The sequence below is a fragment of the Macrobrachium nipponense genome, chromosome 24 (genome assembly GCF_015104395.2).
Source record: "Macrobrachium nipponense isolate FS-2020 chromosome 24, ASM1510439v2, whole genome shotgun sequence".
Classification (NCBI taxonomy): Eukaryota; Metazoa; Arthropoda; class Malacostraca; order Decapoda; family Palaemonidae; genus Macrobrachium; species Macrobrachium nipponense.
In genome coordinates, this window is record NC_061091.1 from 24,667,018 (window position 1) to 24,686,421 (window position 19,404).

The 19,404-nt window shown below is 35.9% G+C and overlaps 1 long non-coding RNA gene across 2 annotated transcripts in view; it reads left to right on the forward strand.

Annotated features, from left to right (window-relative positions):
• LOC135203829 (uncharacterized) overlaps positions 1 to 18,056 on the forward strand; it is a 41,170-nt gene extending 23,114 nt beyond the window's left edge. The window contains exons 2-4 of one of the 2 annotated variants that reach the window (XR_010312040.1): positions 6,052 to 6,286; positions 6,384 to 7,406; positions 17,550 to 18,056. This is a non-coding gene — a long non-coding RNA (uncharacterized LOC135203829). Of the gene's footprint in view, positions 1 to 6,051; positions 6,287 to 6,383; positions 7,407 to 7,639; positions 8,822 to 17,549 lie in introns of those variants that run through there. The other variant, XR_010312038.1, reaches the window with a different exon arrangement.
• The last annotated feature ends 1,348 nt before the right edge of the window (positions 18,057 to 19,404 follow it).

The following is a 19,404-nucleotide window of genomic DNA, read 5'->3' on the forward strand; positions in this document are numbered from 1 at the left end:
CAACAGTATTTGCTGCAGAAATGTCGCAAATTTTGAAAACACATTGAAAAAGTTGTCCAAGGCCAAGCTTGACCTAGAGTTTCTACAGTACTGTAGCCTTAACCATGTTGTGCCAAATTTTGTGAAGTTCAAATTGTATAGACAATCTTTGTATAATACCAGGTTTTATTCTGATTCCACAACTACTTTGTTAAACTTGGAGATTTGTGAAAAAGAAAAGCTAATTAAGAAACATGAAAATGCCATTCAACCTTTGCACAATGAAATTGTTAGAAACTTTACACTTATTGATTTGATTATATTCAATTGCTTACTGACTAAACACCTTAACCACTACATTGATGAAATAAAAAAACACGCATAATAACAAGCTTCAGAAACTAGGCATCATTACACCTAAATTCAATGAAGGAGGGAATAAGGTAGTATTTAACCTATCTGATTACAATTTAACCAAGAGAGAGGAATTTCTTTTATCTTTAGGCCTGGATTTTTGTTTGCCGGTTTACACACCTTCATATTATGAATATTTTCTACCATTTGAAATTTTGTTTTCAAAATTAAAAAACTTAGCTCTGAATACTGACCTTTCGAAGTTTCAAAACGACCTGTCCACATTTGCCCATATCAATTTTAACAAACTAAAACCAAGATGGGCACCATTTTTTAATAAACGTGACCTTGGTATCCTTAAGAAACTAAAGGAAAACGGCAATCTCATTTTTTCTAAACCGATAAAGGCAAGGGAACCGTTCATAATGAATAAAACAGAGTATAATTCACAAAATGGAAACAATCTGAAAGACGCTACCAAGTTTAGAAACATGGGTGACATTGACTACAAACTAATTTTAAAACGAGACAGAATAAACCGGTTCTTGAAAACGTTGAAAGATAATAAAACGATAGATCAAACAACTTACGAAAATCTTTATGTAACAGGTTCTTCATTGGGTGTTATGTATGGCCTACCAAAAATACACAAGGAGGGTATCCCTATGAGACCCATCCTTTCATCCTATACTACACCAGGTTACAAAATAGCTAAATTCTTGACACCTCTATTAGAGAATCATTTTAAAAATGAATATAATCTAACTAACTCTCTTGATTTTAAGAACAGTATTTTATGCCAGGACTCTGACCTAACCATGGCAAGCTTCGACGTTGAAGCACTTTTCACTAATATACCTGTGGAGGAACCATCAGCTTTATTTTAGATACTATTTTTACAGAAGACGATACTACATATAGTGGCTTTAAACGTGATGATTTTAGGAAATTGTTAGAATTAGCAGTGCGGGACAATGCTTTCATTTTTAATGGACAGGTTTATTTGCAAATAGAGGATGTAGGTATGGGAATCCCCTAAGTTGTACATTCGCCAATATTTTTATGCTTAAATTTGAAAGGGAACTGCTGGACAATTGCCCTCCGTCTTTTAAACCACTTTTTTACCGAAGGTATGTAGATGACACTTTTGTTTTGTTTAAAGATAGGCATCATAGCGACTCATTTTTACAATATGCTAACTCCAAACATCAAAATATTAAATTTACCTGTGAATTAGAAGAAAATGGACAATTAGCATTTTTAGATACAATGGTAGTTCGTAAAGATAACTGTTTTAACATAGGAATCTACAGGAAACCTACCTTTACCGGTCTTGGCTTGAATTTCTACAGTTTTTGTTTTTATAATTTTAAATTAAATTCTTTGTCAACACTCCTCCACAGGGCTATAACCTAACATCAAGTTGGAAATTATTCCATGACGAAATAATATTTCTTGAGGGATTTTTCAAAAGCAATTGTTACCCATCGGGGTTATTCTTTAAATACGTCAAAAATACCATCAATAACTTTTTTCATCCACCTAGTCCAGTTCATTTAGCACAGAAATTTAGATACTATATTAAAATACCTTATATACATGATAGGAAGTTTTTGCCCTCCCTTAAGAAAATTTTAAACCGCCATTATCCAGCAGTTGATACTAGATTCACTTGCATAAATCCTAGAAATATTGGTAGCTTCCTAAAACACAAAGAGAAATTGCCCTCCTTGATGCAATCCGGTGTAGTGTATTTATTTAATTGCTGCCGATGTAATCAGCAGACCTACGTAGGAAGTACGCGCCGGTTGCTCAAAGTGAGATGTGATGCTCATAGAGGTGTAAGTTACCGAACGGGCAGCAAATTATCCACCCTGAACAATCAAATATTAGGAATCACGCCAGAATCTGTAGGGCAGAGTAGATTATAACAACTTTAAGGTCATATGACGTCACCATATGAACACCACCATCCTCGTCTTGAAAGTTTGGCAATTAAGAAAACTTGGTACCTTCACTTAACAACCATACTACCTCAGTACCTTTGTATATAGCATAAAGACACGTCACTTTGTTCTTTGCCTTTCTTATTGACTTTTTTTTCCACCGTCCTGACACGGAACAGCGGACTCTGCTTGAGCAAGGTATTTCCTCATTTTTAATATTTTTATATTTATATATACCAGATATTCTGTTAACGTTTTTATTCGTAATTTTACTTGGAAATATTTTATATTTTTTTATGATTTACATTTCATTTTCTTGAATATGTTATGTATTTGATGTAATACCTCATTATTCTTTGAGATTTTTTTAATTCGTAATTTTTACTTAGAAATACTTTCATTATAATAATTTTACGTTAACATTCCTAATTGTTTGGTAATGGTGTAATATTTAATTCTTTCTTGCTTTAGCCTGAAGATGGGACTTGTCCTCGAAAACGTCGCTACAATAAAGAATCATGTATGTGCCATGTCCTTCCGATCCCCGTACCTATATATATATATATATATATATATATATATATATATATATATATATATATATAAATATAAAATATATATAAAAAAAAAAAAAAAAAAAAATATATATATATATATGAATTATATATATATATATATATATATATATTATATATATGTATATATATGTAAATATATTTTTTTTTTTTTTACATTTTGTATATATATTTTATTTTATATATATATATATAAATTTATAAAATAATAATTATAATAATAATAATCAGCATTATTATTGCCTACTAAATTAATACCAAATGAATGGCATATACTCTGTAGTTACAACACTCATTGCTGAGTTGCGAGTCAAAAAGGAAACAGACGCCGTGAGTAGTTTCTTAAAACAAGGAAAAATCACCCTTGAAGTTTGAGGCTAGAAGGTGGCGAATACCTCAAGAACCAACAGCCATACAACTGATTCGTTCTCATGGAGCTCAAATGTTCTCTTCTGACTCGCAACAACTCATATATTTTTACATTTTGTAACAAGTTCTGTATAAATAGAACAAGTTAATAATACAAGTTAATGAAACCAGCACTACAACAGTTTTCCCTATTACTGCAATTTGCGAGATGAAACTCTACATACTTGCATGAACAGAATGCGCTCTGGGTAGGGAAATGCCATGGTTCGAACCGTTGGGACCATCACGTCTTCCAGTATTTCAAGGTATTGGTCGGCGTTGAATCTTCCCTGTATTTCTGCCAGCTCACCCAGTGTGTATAAGTAAACCCATCCCCACACGTTACAGGTAACGTGGCCGCTTCTTGCTTGTTTGTAGATGTTCTCACTGGAGTATCTAGTATAATTGCGTCACCAACAGTGCAACTGTCCGTGCGAGGTCGACACAGATGTTTTCTCATCAGAAAAAACAACTCTTGCCCAGAAACCTAAGTCTTTGTTGACATAATGCCGGGCAAAATGAAGGCGGTTTATCCGATGTCTCTCCTCTAATTTCTCTTTAACGGCAGAAACTCTGTGGTGCACTCCAGCACTGTGGAGACGGCGTCGAAACGTTTCACTGGAAACTTGCAGTTCAAGATTGTCTTGTATTTCACATGCATTTGTGAAGGGATTTGCCGTTAATTCGTTCAGAATTCTCCTGTCATCTTCGGGAGTAGTTGTTTCTTCTGTCGGTAACAGCAAGTAATAATATTATGACGACAAAAGTTGAACAGACGGGTTTTCTCGCCTCCATGATGAGAAAATAAACGTACAGAATAGATTCAGTTATATTATTTTCCTTAAAGGAGAAATTAGAGAGAGGGAGCAGAAGTTTTGAGTAATAAACGTGTGCTTGAAAGGGTGGGAGTTGAAGGATGGAAGGAAAATGTTGGGGGAAGACGTGTGGAGGGGCGGGTTTCATCGTGCTTCTGGAGGCACAGTTCCAGTGTTGCCAGGCTGAAATGTGTTTACTTATATGTGTGGCTGACTGTTCCTACTTATCCAAGGAGGAGGAGACAGCACCTGGCCATGAAGTCAGTAAGGAGAGACAGACTTTACTGCCTGGGAGCAATGCCAGTGGTGACTTCGATCTGAAGCTCTTGTTAGTGTATTTGGCTGAAATCCAAGGAGACACTGACACAAATGCTTTTCAGTCTATGGTCAAGGATAAAGAACGTGTTTTACAACACATGAAAGGTGGTGCTTCAATGAAGGCTTTTACTGCTCATGTTGCTGATGCTACTATTAGTATAGGCAAGCAACATAACCCCAATCTTATGGAGTTGGAGATGTTATTGCTGGTCTGGCTCGAAGATCAAAACCAATGAAATATTCCAGTGAACCTTGGTTTGATTCGGGAGATGGCTAGGCAGTTGTATGAGGCAGTAGTGCTAAAGAAAGGGGAAGGTAGTGGAACAGTACTGAACCATTTGTAGCCAGCAGAGGCTAGTTTGATATTTTTAAGGTTGTGCAAAATGCACAATCCTAAGTTTTTGAGGCTACTAATGCAGACAAGGTAGAGGACTAACAAGAAAGTCTGGGTCACTGTAGGTATTTTCGAGGAATGGTTTAATGATCACTTTGTACCATCAGTTAAGAAGTATTTTGAGGAGAAGGGAGTGGAATTTAAGCTCCTGCTAACGTTGGACAATGCCCCAGGTCACCCTGCTAATTTGGGTGGTGTTTATCCTAAAGTGGAGGTAGTCTACCTTCGACCGAATAATACATCACTTTACAAATGATAGACCAGCGTCATTGCCAGCTTCAAGGCTTACTACACCAGGACGACATTTCACCATGTCTTCAGGATCATTGAAACTAGCAGTGCCAAGTTGGATGTCAAGCAAGTCTGGAAGGGAGGGGTACAGTATTTTAGATGCTGTCAAAAACATTGAGGCTACTTGGAATGAGGTCAAGAAATCCAATTTGAATTGGACCTAGAAGAACGTGTCCAGATTTTGTGTTGGACTTTTCAGGTTTTGAGAGGGGAGAGGGTCCTGATGCTGTGAGAAGGAACATTGTTCAGTCTAGCATAAAGTTCGTTTTGGAGGTGGAAGCTGAGGATGTAAAGAAGCTGCTGGAATCCCATGGAAAGTTGTCAGCTGAGGACCTCTTAGAGTTGGAGAAGTAGATGATGGAGGAGGAGGATGAGTCACTAGCTTCAAAGGCCAAGGCATTAAATCCTAAGAGCTTGTCACAAGAATTGGCCCACTTTGACGAAGGGCTGGTAATGATTGAGGAAGAGGACCCTAATGTGGAAAGGTTCTCAAAAGTTCAAAAGAGTAATTAAAGATGCTCTAACTTTTACAAAGAGACTGTAAGAGAGAATCAGATGGAAAGAACCATCCAAGCTAAACTAGAGTTTTTCAGCTTCAAGAGTGAGTGTCCAGCACCACCTGCCACTCAACCCTGTAAGGAATGCTTCACTTTTTTTTTTTTTTTTTTTTTTTTTTTTTTTTTTTTTTTTTTTTTTTTTTTTTTTTTTTTTTTTTTTTTTTTTTTTTTTTTTTTTTTTTTTTTTACCACTGCACAGTACATAAAATACTATTGAATAGATAATGTTTTATAAAATTTAATAATACATGAACAGCAAGTTCTTTAGTACTCTGTACATTATACTACCTACTATAATTTATACTAAAGTGTATGTAGTACATTACATATAACCCAATATACCTACTACAAGGTACTACTACTCAGTGTATTACTATGTACTAATTTTAATATTTCTTAATATTTTCATTACAGACTAATATGCACCTGCTGTATAGAATTCATCAGCAACTACAGTACTATATGGATGTGCTACATAATGTACCATACATAATGTACCATGTAATGCAAATTACTCTGAATGGCCTTTGCTGCCCCAGTGCTTGGTGTTACACATAAACTTTATAAAACCAACCAACCAACAACGTAATGTAAATCTCCATTTCCCACAACCTTTCCGACAGTCATCTTTCAAAATCACTGAAATAAGGTAAGGAATTCTTCACTTTTTTTTCATTTTTTATACATGTAGCCTAAGTTTTTGTAACAAGCACCTGGCCTTGGTTAACCTAATGCTTTTCTTTCAGGTAAGACAAATACTGAAATTGGCTGTGCCCTTGGACTTAGACAGAACTAATTTTCAGTCTATAGTCAAGGATAAAGAATGTCTTTTGCAACACATGAAATGTGGTGCTTCGATGAAGGCTTTTACTACTCATGGTGCTGCTGCTACTACTTGAATAGGCAAGCAACATAACCCCAATTTTATGGAGATGGAGAAGTTTATGGTTTTCTGGCGTGAAGATAAAAACCATTGAAATATTCCAGTGAGCCTTGGTTTGATTAAGAAAATAATGACCTTGGTCACCTTACCAATTTGAGTAATGTTTATCTCAAAAGGGAGGGAGCCTACCTTCCATCAAAGACTAATTCTATTACAACTGATACACCAGTGAGTCATTGCTAGCTTCAAGGCTTACTACACCAGGAGGACATTTCGTCATGTCCTCAGGGTCATAAAAAATAGCAGTGCCAAGTTGGATGTCCAGCAAGTCTGGAAGGGTTACAGTATTTTAGATCCTGCCAAGAACATTGAGGCTGTTTGGAATGAGGTCAAGAATTCCAATTTGAATGGGATGTGGAAGAGTCGGTGTCCATATTTTGTGAAGGACTTTACAGGCTTTGAGAGGAGTGTGTCTTGATGCTGTAAGAAGGAACATTGTTCAGTATAACATGAAGCTCAATTTGGAGGTGGAAGCTGAGGATGTGAACGAGCTGCTGGAATTCTGGACAGTTGTTGTCAGCAGAGGACCTCATTGAGCTGGAGAAGTATATAATCAAGGAGGAAGAGGCACCAGACTCAAAGGCCAGGGCATTAAATGCAAAGAGCTTGTCACAAGCTTTGTCCCACTTTGAACAAGGGCTGGTAATGATCAACGAATAGAACCCTATTGTGGAAAGCTTCACATAGTTTCAAAGAGTAATTAAAGATGCTGTAACTTTTACCAGAAGACAGTAAGGGAGAATAAGATGAAAAGAACCATCCAAGCAAAACTAGAGGTTTTCAGCTTTAAGAGAGTGACTCCAGTACCACCTGCCACTCAACCCAGGTAAGGAATGCTTCATTTTTTTTCACCACAGTACAGTACATAAGAGTACTATTGTATATAGAATGTTTTATAAATTTAGATAAATTTTATACAGAAACTGTTACAGTTAGTTCTGTAGTACATTATCTATAACCCAATATACATACTTCATTGTACTATAATAAAATGTATTTTACTTTAAAACATACTGTACTGTACAGAAATACATACTAGTTTTTCTATTTTCATTACAGACTAATATGCTCCTACTGTACAGAATTCATCCACAACTACAGTAATATACAGATGTGTTACATACTGTACCATGTAATGCACATCTCCATCTCCCACAACCTCTGATGGTACATCTTTCAAAATCACAGAAATTAATTCAGGAACTCTTCCATTTTAATGTTATACATATTACTATTAGCATAGTACAGTATATTGTTTATAAAATACTTTCCTTTGCATACCATGTAATACAGTGCTTCACTGACTTATGGCACCACCAATCTTAAGATGCCTTTTCAGCACCGTTAACAGCGTTGTACATTGCTTTAACTTGGTGTTGCATAAAGTTATGGAGCCGTAAACGCCATTAAGCATCAACTTAAAAGCACTTACAGTTCTGTAAATTAATGATACATCAAGTTACAGCGCCATAATTTGCTGTTAATGTTAAAAAACCGACTTAGGCCAGAAATCAACTTGATGCGCAGTGCTGGAATGGATCCCTGCCGTATTTAAGAGGAGGCACTATACATATAGTATGTGCAGTGTACTATACAAAGTAAAAACATGTGAATACTGTTTTGTTTCTTGTTTTTTAAATTGTTGTGCTGCATATCCCCTGGTAAAAAGTTGGTGCAGCCATTTTTCAGGAGATTCTGGATTGTTAAAAATTTACTATGTATTAGTACACAGTAGTTATCATGACGCCACCAGGAATAGAACCCCCACCGATAACCGGGGACTCCCTGTACATGCCTACACTCCATGTTACTGTATAGTAGTGTAAGTACTGTAATCCACCTGTTCTATGTAGTATGTACAGCGAACTCCCTGTATTCGCATTCTCCAGATTCGCGAACTCGCACATTTGCTGATTTCTCTTTGGAACTTAAATAAAAATTATTCTTGGGTGGCCTCGCTTATTCGCAGGTTTTTCTGTCAATAAATGTAAACTAATTAGTGTATTTTGATATTTTCATGACTAAATACATTTTTTTTATTAAAAAATGATTTACTAATTTTGAAATATTGATATTGATTAATACTGTATTAGGTTTAATACAGGCAGGCCCCAGTTATTGACAGGTTCCATTCCTGGGAGCCTGACGCTAACTGAAATTCAAAAGTGTACGTGCTCCACAATCCAACTTACGGTGTCCTAGTCTTGTTAATGATGCCTTAGACAGTGTTACGGTCAGATATTTTGCCCTAATATGAAATAACTTTTTAATGAAAATGTGGATTTTCATTTGCCTAATCATTTACTATGGTCTGCTTGGTAGTTCTACAAATTTTTAATGTCAGATTCGATGAACTTACTGGTAAGTCTTGGCCTAGTATGAGAGAGAGAGAGAGAGAGAGCGTCACCTTTTTCTGACTGCTAATGTTTTCTCCATCTCTTTATTTATCATATCTTCTAGTTGAAAAAGTTAAAGCAATAGTGAATGATATACGTATGTTAGGAAATTTATAATCGTTGCTTAAATGCTACAGCCATAAACAACTGAACAATAACAGTTGTTTTGCCACAACAACCGTACCGAATCTGATAATAACAATGTGTTTCAGCCATTGTACGATAGTAAAAAATTACTGGTTATGTTACAAATGCATTAAGTAGAATAGGACTTGAATAATTTTGCATTATACGTTCCTTTATTGCTTTGGAGAAAATATTGGCGAGGGAATAATACTGTTAAATTTAAGCTGCAGTTGTAACTGAACCAGAGAAAAACATTTTTTTCACTGCTAATGGCTTATAAATTATCGTGCAACAGCAACATGGATGCGACTCTGCTGCGTATTAGTGGAGAAAAAACTATTTTGATAGAAAATACTGGATGTGAAAGAACACATTTTACTATTGTTTTCTCGCCGAAAAAAGATGAATACTTAATCTCATATTATTATGAAATAGGATGAAAAAAGAGAATGGAATTTCTTAATTTTTTACACAAAAAACAATGAAAAATAACTTTGTCCCCAAAAAAACAATGAAAAATAACTTTGTCCCATATAAATAGTTTTTAGAGATCTATTTGCACTAAATAAAAGCAAGAAAATTGCTTTGACATTGTGAGGACTGAGTAAGACGAGGAGAGTGAGCGAACTGGCTTTATTTGTTGTTGTTTTTTATTAAGCTGACCTTGTGTCAGCACGGGTTCTTGCCCACTGAGCAGCCCGCAAGAGGCTTTATTCTGTTGTTTGAGATTAAGCTGGCTTTATACCAGCACAGGCTCTTGCTCAAGAGCAGCTTGTAGAGCTTTATTCCACAGAGCGGCTGTACATAAGGTGGTATGCGGATGGAAGCGTAGTGTACAGAAGTACTAGTACAGAAGGCTCAGGCGTGGCCATTTCGCATTAAGTGTAGGCATAAAACTATGTGCATTTGTTGGATTCCTGGTCATGTTGGGATCCCAGGGAATGAAGAAGCAGGTAGAGAAGCAAACAATACCTGTACCCAAGGAGAAATTGATTCAAGTAGAGTGCCCCACTTAGTAATGAAAATCTCTATTCATAATTATATACCTAAGCTAGTAGCATGAGCAGCGGTCATCTCCCCTTGTTGCTAATAATAAAGTTGAAAACTATTAGACCTCAAATAGGTTTATGGCAATTATCCCATCAAAGCAACAGGAGGACTTTTAAGTTATTTTAACAAGGCTGAGGATTGGTCACTGCTGACTTGACAGTTTTCTTCTTGATGGTAGTAATGCTCCAGTCGGTGTTCACTGTAATAACCCTTTGACAGTTGAGTACATTCTGGTTCACTGCACCAGGTATGTATATGAGAGGTGGATGTACCTCCTAGATGGTAAAACTATAATTGAAATTTTAGGAGACAACATTGATGTTAGCCCTGTTTTCGGTTTTTCAAAGGCTTGTGGATTTTATAAAAATATCTCTTAATTTTATATAGGTATAATTTTTTATCCTATTTATGGCAGTTTGTAATTCCATTATAAATCATATTTCTAGATTATACCATTTTAAACATCAATCATAAGGGTATCTATTTTAAACTCATTATTTATATTAATTTCCATTAACTCATTATTTATATTTCCGTTATCATTCATTGTCATCATAGCGCTGAATGACACTGGGTCCCAGTGCTTGGCTTTATGCCAAAATCACATATTCCATTCCATTCTGGAGGTAAGACTTGGAAAATAAAGTAGAGATGTAGGCATATGAACAACACCAATAGCCAAAGTTGAATTCTCTAAATCTCCACCATGGTACAAATCACCTATTGATATATGTATGCCAATTTGTTGGAGGGAAAATAATTCCTAGTGAGGAAATTAAAATGGAATTTCCTCAGCATTTTCTCCAACACAGAGGGCAGTGCATATTTACTGATGGCTCTTAAGTCAGAAGGAGTTGGCTGTGCAGTAGTGGTGGGATATCATGTAGTAATAAGGAAGAAATTACCCCCTTCCTGCTCGTTATTCATTGTTTTTAATAAAGGAAAGAATGATGAAAGTTTTATCATATATTCTGACTTGAGTATTTATTTAGTGTCTTTGAAACAGTTTATTCCCTTCCTTCACCTTTTACAAAAAGTACAGGAGTGGCTGGCCCTCCCTAACTTTTGCAAACGAATCAGGGTAAGCTTTTGTTGGGGTTGGGTACCTGCTCAAGTGAGTATAGAAGGGAATGAGAGGGAGCTGATAAGACAGCTAAAGAATTGATAAGATTACAAAATCAGGCACTTGTAAACCTCCAATTCTCAGATTTTAGGCAAAATATTCATATCTGCAGAAGTAGAAAGTGACATATTGGTTGGGAAAACTTAATTGGTAATGTGAAGTTGACATTTAAGATGACCCAGATTGGAGGGTTGGCATTATTTTAACGTGCGCGTATAGGACAAACACATGCTATGTATAGAGCATGCATAGATACTCAAGAGAGTCGGGTCCTAATCTGCAGTTCCTGCAAGGAAGTTTAATGTATGTTGTCAGAAAAAATTGCGTATCTTAATTTATAGTTTTCTGGAATTTTAGCAAAATTGTTTGATTGGAAGTGTTGAATGGCCATAGTTCCACAGTGCTTGGCAAATATGCCTAAAATTCATAGATCAACCAAACCATAACTTGGTTAGGGTTGGGGGGATAATTTATTCTTGTAATACTCTCAAGTTCTAGCAAGCAACTTTGGCTTTCACTTGGACCACTAATCTTGTGCCATCTTTTTATTTTCTTATATGTACTCCATCCTACTTCTTTACCATTGGATACTGATTATGAATATTTGAATGCCAATGAGTAATTGAGGAAATTACAATGAATTTTATGGAAGTGAGGAATGGGAGGCTTGAATCTCTTTCACAAACAGTAAAGAGGTCATCCATGCAAGCTGGCACTAGCATAACATCAAGGCAAATGAATCAAACATGGAAGGGGTCCCCTGTGAGAAGGCTCCTCAGAAACTAGTCTCATAAACCTGATGACTGGTATGCAAAAGATCCTGCAAAATCTGAATTGGAAGGTGTAAAAGAAAGGAAACCAAAATCTGCTATGTGGGTTTTGGCAACTACTGAAAAAAAAAATTAGACCTGTAGATATCTTCAGAAGAAAGTAGGTTTCATTAAGTATAATGATATTACACAATTTGGAAAGAAGACTCCTAATTAGAGCAAAGTCCAGGACGCAATCTGTTGTGCTCAGTCATTTAAAAACAGATAATGAAATGGCCATGGACATCAAGCCTCTCACCTGAACTTTATTTATGGCGGAGGAGTGGTATTTTATAGAGATATGTAAGATTTTATAGTTGTCCAAAGGAAGTCTGGAAGGTACAGACGGCCAACGAACAATTGGCGTAGTTTCTTAATTCATTGTTCGTTATGGAAATATTGCCATATGCAGATGCCAGATTATTTACTTAACAATAAATAACATTTCCTTTCAAAGGTGCTATACTTGAAATAAATTACATTAGAATAAAGTAGACTTATTCAACATATTAAAGATAATTATTTTGCAAAGTAAGGAAAATATATACAGATGGTCCACGAAGATTTTGAAGTTGGCTTTGCTGCCGCTCGAGTCTTGACTCAACGTATCGTACTGCACTGGGGTGTTGTCATTTCGTCTCCTACAGCAGATAGATAATACATCAAGGCGTTAACATTCTTTGAAGACGATGTTTAATTAAACTAATTTTGTCCTTTGATCAATAAAATAATTTGCATGACACATTTAGTGGGCCTAAATTGGACTTCTGATTTTCCCACATGATTAGCCTAGGTCTATACTATCTCGGATACGTAATATTAATGAATATTTAAATCGACATATATAATATATATATATATATATATATATATATATATATATATATATCTGCTTTATTTGACTATTCCCGTTATTCTTGTTTTATTAGCCATGTTCGTCTTTCTTCTTATCCTTCTCATAATTGCTTAACATAATTAACTCAGACCTCGCTATTCAAAGTCAAAAAGCAATCATAAAAAAAATCAAACGAATATAATTCAGTCTTATTTTTTATCGAATTCCTTGCATATCATCCTGTTTCATTTGGACACGTTGGAAAGCTGTGGGAGTCAAAACTGACGAATACATTAAGAAAGGCTTACTTTCCTTAAAGCTTTCTTAGGTTGATCTTTCTGTAGCTATTCATTTCTCCTAAATAGAAATTAATTCAAAATAATTTCACATGTATACCTAGACCTACTACCATAAGCATATTATAAGTAGCTGAAAGGATAAGAAATATGAAAGGTGACGTTCTCGTTTAAGTCTATTTCATGTTTTTTTTTTTTTTTCAAGAATAACCTACTGCTTTAATAAAGGGTTTGCTCTTTGACGGCTACAGGGTGTAACACGAGTGTATGCACATATTTTGTGGAATGAAAGATAAAGTTTCTTTGAACAGAAAATATTTTATAAACATGCCTTTTAAGGCGTCCGTTGTCGGTGCGGGCAATTTTAAAATAACCGTTATCATTAGTGATGCTTTCACGAGATGGAGTTGGTAGTGAGAACCGCTGAGAAGTCGGATCTAGTCGCCTGAGATGTAGAAGAGAGCGGAGGTGGCGTATAGGAGTGATGGAAGGATTAGGCCGATGTTAATAAAGTATCTCCCAGTAAAATGTATTCTTCAGGTTTTGAAGAAAAAAAATGCATGCATCATTGAAACCGTTTCCCTTCCCTTCAGTTAGTAAGCCTAACTGAATCTCTCATCCATCAAAGATAAGTTTGCTTATTCATTAGACAACTATCAAAGACTTCAAGTGTAGATTTAAAAATCTCTTCCTTTCCATCTAAAGTATTCATCAGACACCAGTCATAAGCGTAGAGCTAGTTATGATTCCTGGTTCAGCAATGTCGTGACGAGGCACTAGAATTCAAAGTTCACAAATGAATGGTGCTCAGCAACATTTACACTACTGTATTGTCTTGCTCTCATGTGGTGCTTCGAGGTGTCCCACCTCTAGGCCCATATTCTAAATTTTGCCGTTCTTTAAACAATTTTATTCATCTATGTATGATTCTCTCCGGTTTATTAAGCTTTCTTGATATCTCTCCAACAGGAACTTGCACCGAATGCAGTGCAATAATTCTCTCGCTCATCGAGGGATGTTTCTTAGACCGATAAATGACACATTGACATTAGATTCCCGTGCACATAACATCAAAAGCAATGAGTGAGGTCGCCTGGTTCACACTGTTAGGATATCGTTTTTTTTTCTTTTTGTTTTTAAATTTGATAGCATTTTGTGAGATTCCAATGTTTTCTGTAAAATTTAACAAATGGAATATTCAACTACCTTCAACTTAAAATTGAAATGATAATTTAAGGACTATGTTTATGAGATACTACTAGTGATAAGTGTCTCCTATCTATTTGGTACTGTATATCTATGGTTGTGATATGACGTTTTTTATCACTTCGTTTCGTTCATGTCAATTTTGCTTTATGGAAAATAGTTTTACACAATAACATAACATAATGTTCTAAAGATATCAGTGACTGTTTTTAACATCATTACACATGATTTCTTCCACCTTTGAAAAGAAAAATAGATAAGGCATGAATCGTGCGTCAGGCAGGTGAACGAAAAATTATGAAACTCTGCCACGAGTTTTTTGGCCGACAGTACATTAGGTTCCCAAAATATCAATGGTTATAATTGACATTGAAAGATCCAGAAATACCTCTACATAGACATTAAAGGGGGGGGGGGGGAGAATTAAAACCCTTTAAACAAAGGCCCTTGCAATGGTTTGATTGTTTCAAATCTGGTCACCCATAAAGCCTTTAATAAATGATATAGGAAATATCTGTTCTAAAGCTGTGCATGGAGACTTTATCCTTGATGCAAAATGCTTTGAGGTATGGACCATAAAACTAGTGAGAGGATATGTCCAAACTTCAAAATTGAAGTAGCAGCTCTTTACTTTGCATACTCCTCTGCAGGCAGTGGCTATATAAACTGACATTGGGAGAAAACATACCATTTGCTCCATATTCTTTGCCCCCTAATGAAATTTTTAAATATGACAGTCTCCCCTACAGTCACATAACACCAACATACTCTACCATTCTTATTACTTTGAGATATGAATGGTGGACATTCATTATGGGGTGATTTTTTGGCAAATACTTGGGGTAATACTGCTTCACTCAGAAAATGGCAGAGATCTTCAACACAGGAAAACCTACTTATTTCCATGTACAAGCAGGCACCTTGTCATGCATTAACTGTTTGATAGCGATTTCTAAGGCCTTGTCCACACTAGCGGCCACTGTCTGACGGGCAAACACTGTTCCACTATACTGACTGACCGAGTATGGAGCCAGAACAATGCAATTGTCTGCTAACTGTTTCAGAAGCGGGAGAAAATTTAAACAGCTGAAAGTGCCCAATGGGCATGCCTGCTAGTGTGGACAGGCCTTAACAGCTTTACAGACTTGAACTGGAGAACATTGGATGACTGGCATAGTAGTGATCATGTGCTAATTATAAAGAATACTAGTAATAGTTCAGCAATGCATAGAACCCCTCTGTGGAACCTGGGCAAAGCTGACTGGATTAAATTTCAAACGTTTAGTGAAACTGATGGGAATGCAGATGAATTTCAAAGTATGATCCCTGTAGGGGAGTAGCGCCGTCATAGCACCTCTTTCGGTGTAATTTAGGCATTACTTAAGGTTCTTTGCAGAGTTCCTTCGGCCCCTAGCTGCAACTACTTTCATTACTTTTACTGTATCTCTGTTCATATTCTCTTTCGCCCATCTTACTGTCCACCCTCCTAACAATTATTTCATAGTGTAACAGGTTTTCCTCCTGTAACACCTTTCAAACCTTTTACTGTCAATTTCGGTTTCAGCACTGAACGGCCTTAGTTGCCCCAGTGCTTGGCATAATGCCAAAAATCTGCATAAAAAAAAAAGTATGATACTATGTATTGACCTGCTAAATGAACTCTACATACAGCGGGTATAAATTATAAAACTACTCCAGGTCTGACCAGGGCTACCAGACAAACTCTCACTCAATACTGCAGGCACCGTTGAGAACAAAATAGGATTATATACAAGAAATCACAAGTTCTCGGGCATTCCTTTGAGTTGTGAGAGATGTATATTTCTGGTGATAGGAGTTCACTCTCGACATGGTTCGGAAGTCACATAAAGCCGTTGGCCCTGTTGCTGAATAACCACAGTTTTCGTGCAATGTTAAAACACCATACAAACAAGCAAAATTCCACCGTGCAACCAAAGCTGCAAGACTTCAATCTTGGTCATCCTTTGTGTCCTAGGTTAACAGAACACCGCCTTCAGTTATTTGGAGAAAAGTCTGGAATATAGAAAGAAAATTCACACCAAATCCAACTCCAGTTCTCAAAGTGAATCCTCAATTCATGACTTGGTCATTATTAATGCTCTGGTAGAGCACTTTGTCAGTGTATCACAAAAGTCAGAAGCTGCTCCTGGTTTTCATTACCATAGAAGCTGAGAAGGCTAAAGGCCTGTCCACACGACCGGGCCTGATCGGCGTGCTCCGGGGTTGACGGGCAAATTCTGGCGGACTTATCCGTGAATGTTGTCCACACAGGTGAGGTGATGGAGAGGTGGGCGTGCCCGACGATGCCAGTAGTGTGTTCAGTGCGGTACGATAAACATGGTGTCTACCGCAAAGAAGAAGATAGTGTAGCATGATAATTGCTTTGTGTGATGAAAAAGAAGAGAATATGGTGCAAAGAATGGCTCGGTAAAAGAAATGTATATGGTTAACGTACGTCTGCCAGGGTCGAAGCTCAAGCCATCGGGCACCACTATGGTGATTTTGCTACAAGACCCATCGGGCAATTTGACGGTTTGCCCGTTAGAGGGGAAGTCCGCCGATCAGGCCCGATTGTGTGGACAGGCCTTTAGAGGGGAAGTCCGCCGATCAGGCCTGATCGTGTGGACAGGCCTTAAGACACAAAATATGTGTTTAATGAAAAGGAGTTTGATTCAATTGTAGCTTCTTGTAATGGTCCAGGCCCTGATGACATTCCTTATGCTATGATAAGGCATTTATAAAAAAAACACACAGCTTTTTATTTTCAAGTATTAAACAGGATATGGAGTAATACTAGTTACTAGTGTTTGGGAACTACTAGCAATTGCACTAACTTGTTATTCAGTAAAAGATATTGGAACAGATTATCAACACAAGGCTTGTCGGGATCTTGGTAAAAAATAGAAAAGGGCATTTTATCACCTGTGCGATGTGTATTTCTAAAATTGCACTTGACAAGAGACCTCTTAGTCAGTCTTGAGAAGGATTGGAGTAACTGTGTGGTGGTTGAATTCATTGTTGGTTTGTATGAATTAATTTGGTTTCTTTTATGTTTTTTATGTTTGTGGTTGAGTGTTTAAGTAATCTTTGTTTTTTTCTTTCATTAGATTGAAAGTGCTCCCCTTTATGTGAATCTGAAGAGGCTTTACTTGGAATAGAAAATTTGTTCATAACTACCAAAGCAGTCAAGCAGTTAATGAGAGAGTGTACCATTTTCATTTTCAAGTTCCGAATGTGAAGTTTTATGTCGGTTATTTAAAACAGTGTCTGTCTCAAATGTGATTATGGTCAGAAAGTGCTTAGTATCTACATGTTGATTTTGTTGTGAATGAAATCTCAGATTTCATGGGGAAGGAAAGAAGGGCTGTGGTGTAGAAACGACTGCATTAAGAGATTCCAAAGTAATTTCTGCCTTGAACTTGCATGTCATATAAATCAACTCCATGGTGCTGATTATTATTATTTGTTTAAGGAGCCATTTTCGACTCTTAATTATGTAGTTATTTGTTTAAGGAGCCATTTCCGACTAAGTTCAGTCGGCTGCATAATGCAGATAAAATCTGTTGAATATACTATATTAAATAGAATATAATTGTAGAGTCAGTTAGTTTTAATGGGAGATATATTAAAATTCTATATTTATATAATTTATATAAATATATATATATATATATATATATATATATATATATATATATATATATATATATATATATATAGTATATAACATTACACTTAAAAAAACAAAAAAAAATAAAATCAAACATTACACTTATAAAAAAGTGTATGAATAAAATTAGCTATTTATTTAAGAGATTGGTATCTGTTAAGAATCTAAAAATCTTGTGAACATTTGAGTCATCATCTCCCAGAATGTCCTGTATTCTAGATGATGATCCAGAGTATTTATATTGTGTGAATACTTGGAGCATTCAATTGAAATGTTTCAGTTATTCTGGTTTGACAAGTATCACATTCTGGAGGAGGTTGATTAGACATAAGAAAGCCATGGGTTTACCTTGTGTGTCCATTACACAGCCTACACAAAGCCACCTCATGGTTTCTCTGCTTCTGTAAAGAATTATCATAAGGGACTATTGTAGTCTATATTTTTCCAAGTTTTTTATTTTCAAGTGACAACCATTGATTTCTGTATATTTTATCTAAAATAGATTTTGTGTTTTTTAGAATCCTTATATGTAACATTTTTTACATTTTCTTTTTATCATTTACTGCTGCTTTCTTTGCATTTTTATCAGCAATTCCAACATGGTCTGGTGTCCATCACAAGGATATCTAGATATTTCAAATGCTTAAAAAATTAACATTTTCTTGTATTGCTCTAATAGCAGGGTGATGACGATTCAAAGAATCTATTGCTTGGATAGCACTTTTTGAATCACTATATAGTGTAGTGTTTGCTGGGAGTTTCAAGGGTTTTATACTAAGCCAATGAAATTCCTGCGGGTTCAGTGGAACACGTATATAGAACTATATACGTACATATAGCCATTCTTCCATAATATTTTTCGTCTGTAATAACTGTGAACCCTACAGCAGCATCAGTTTTTGAACCATCTGTTTATTATATAGTAATAATTTCATCTTTTATCTTATTTGTAAAAGTAATGGCTACAGTTTTACTTGCTGATATAGTGAATCCATGCACAGTAGTCCACAATACGATAAGACCAAGAGATTTTTGTGGTATAATTTGTCCCGTATAAATATCAGGGTGGAAGATCCAAAATGGGAAAATCGTCTACAGACAATGAATGCTGTACACCAGTTGGCGGTAGTTTTGTAATTGTCATTTATAGCATGCTTTAAAATTTGTACTATGTTAAAGGGTAAAAATCCTCTCTGCCCAGAATAATGCATTTTTTAAAAAAATCTGATGATTCCATATCTTAATCATAGGCATAGGCCTTTTCCGTAACTGGCCAACTATTTGAAGCAAAT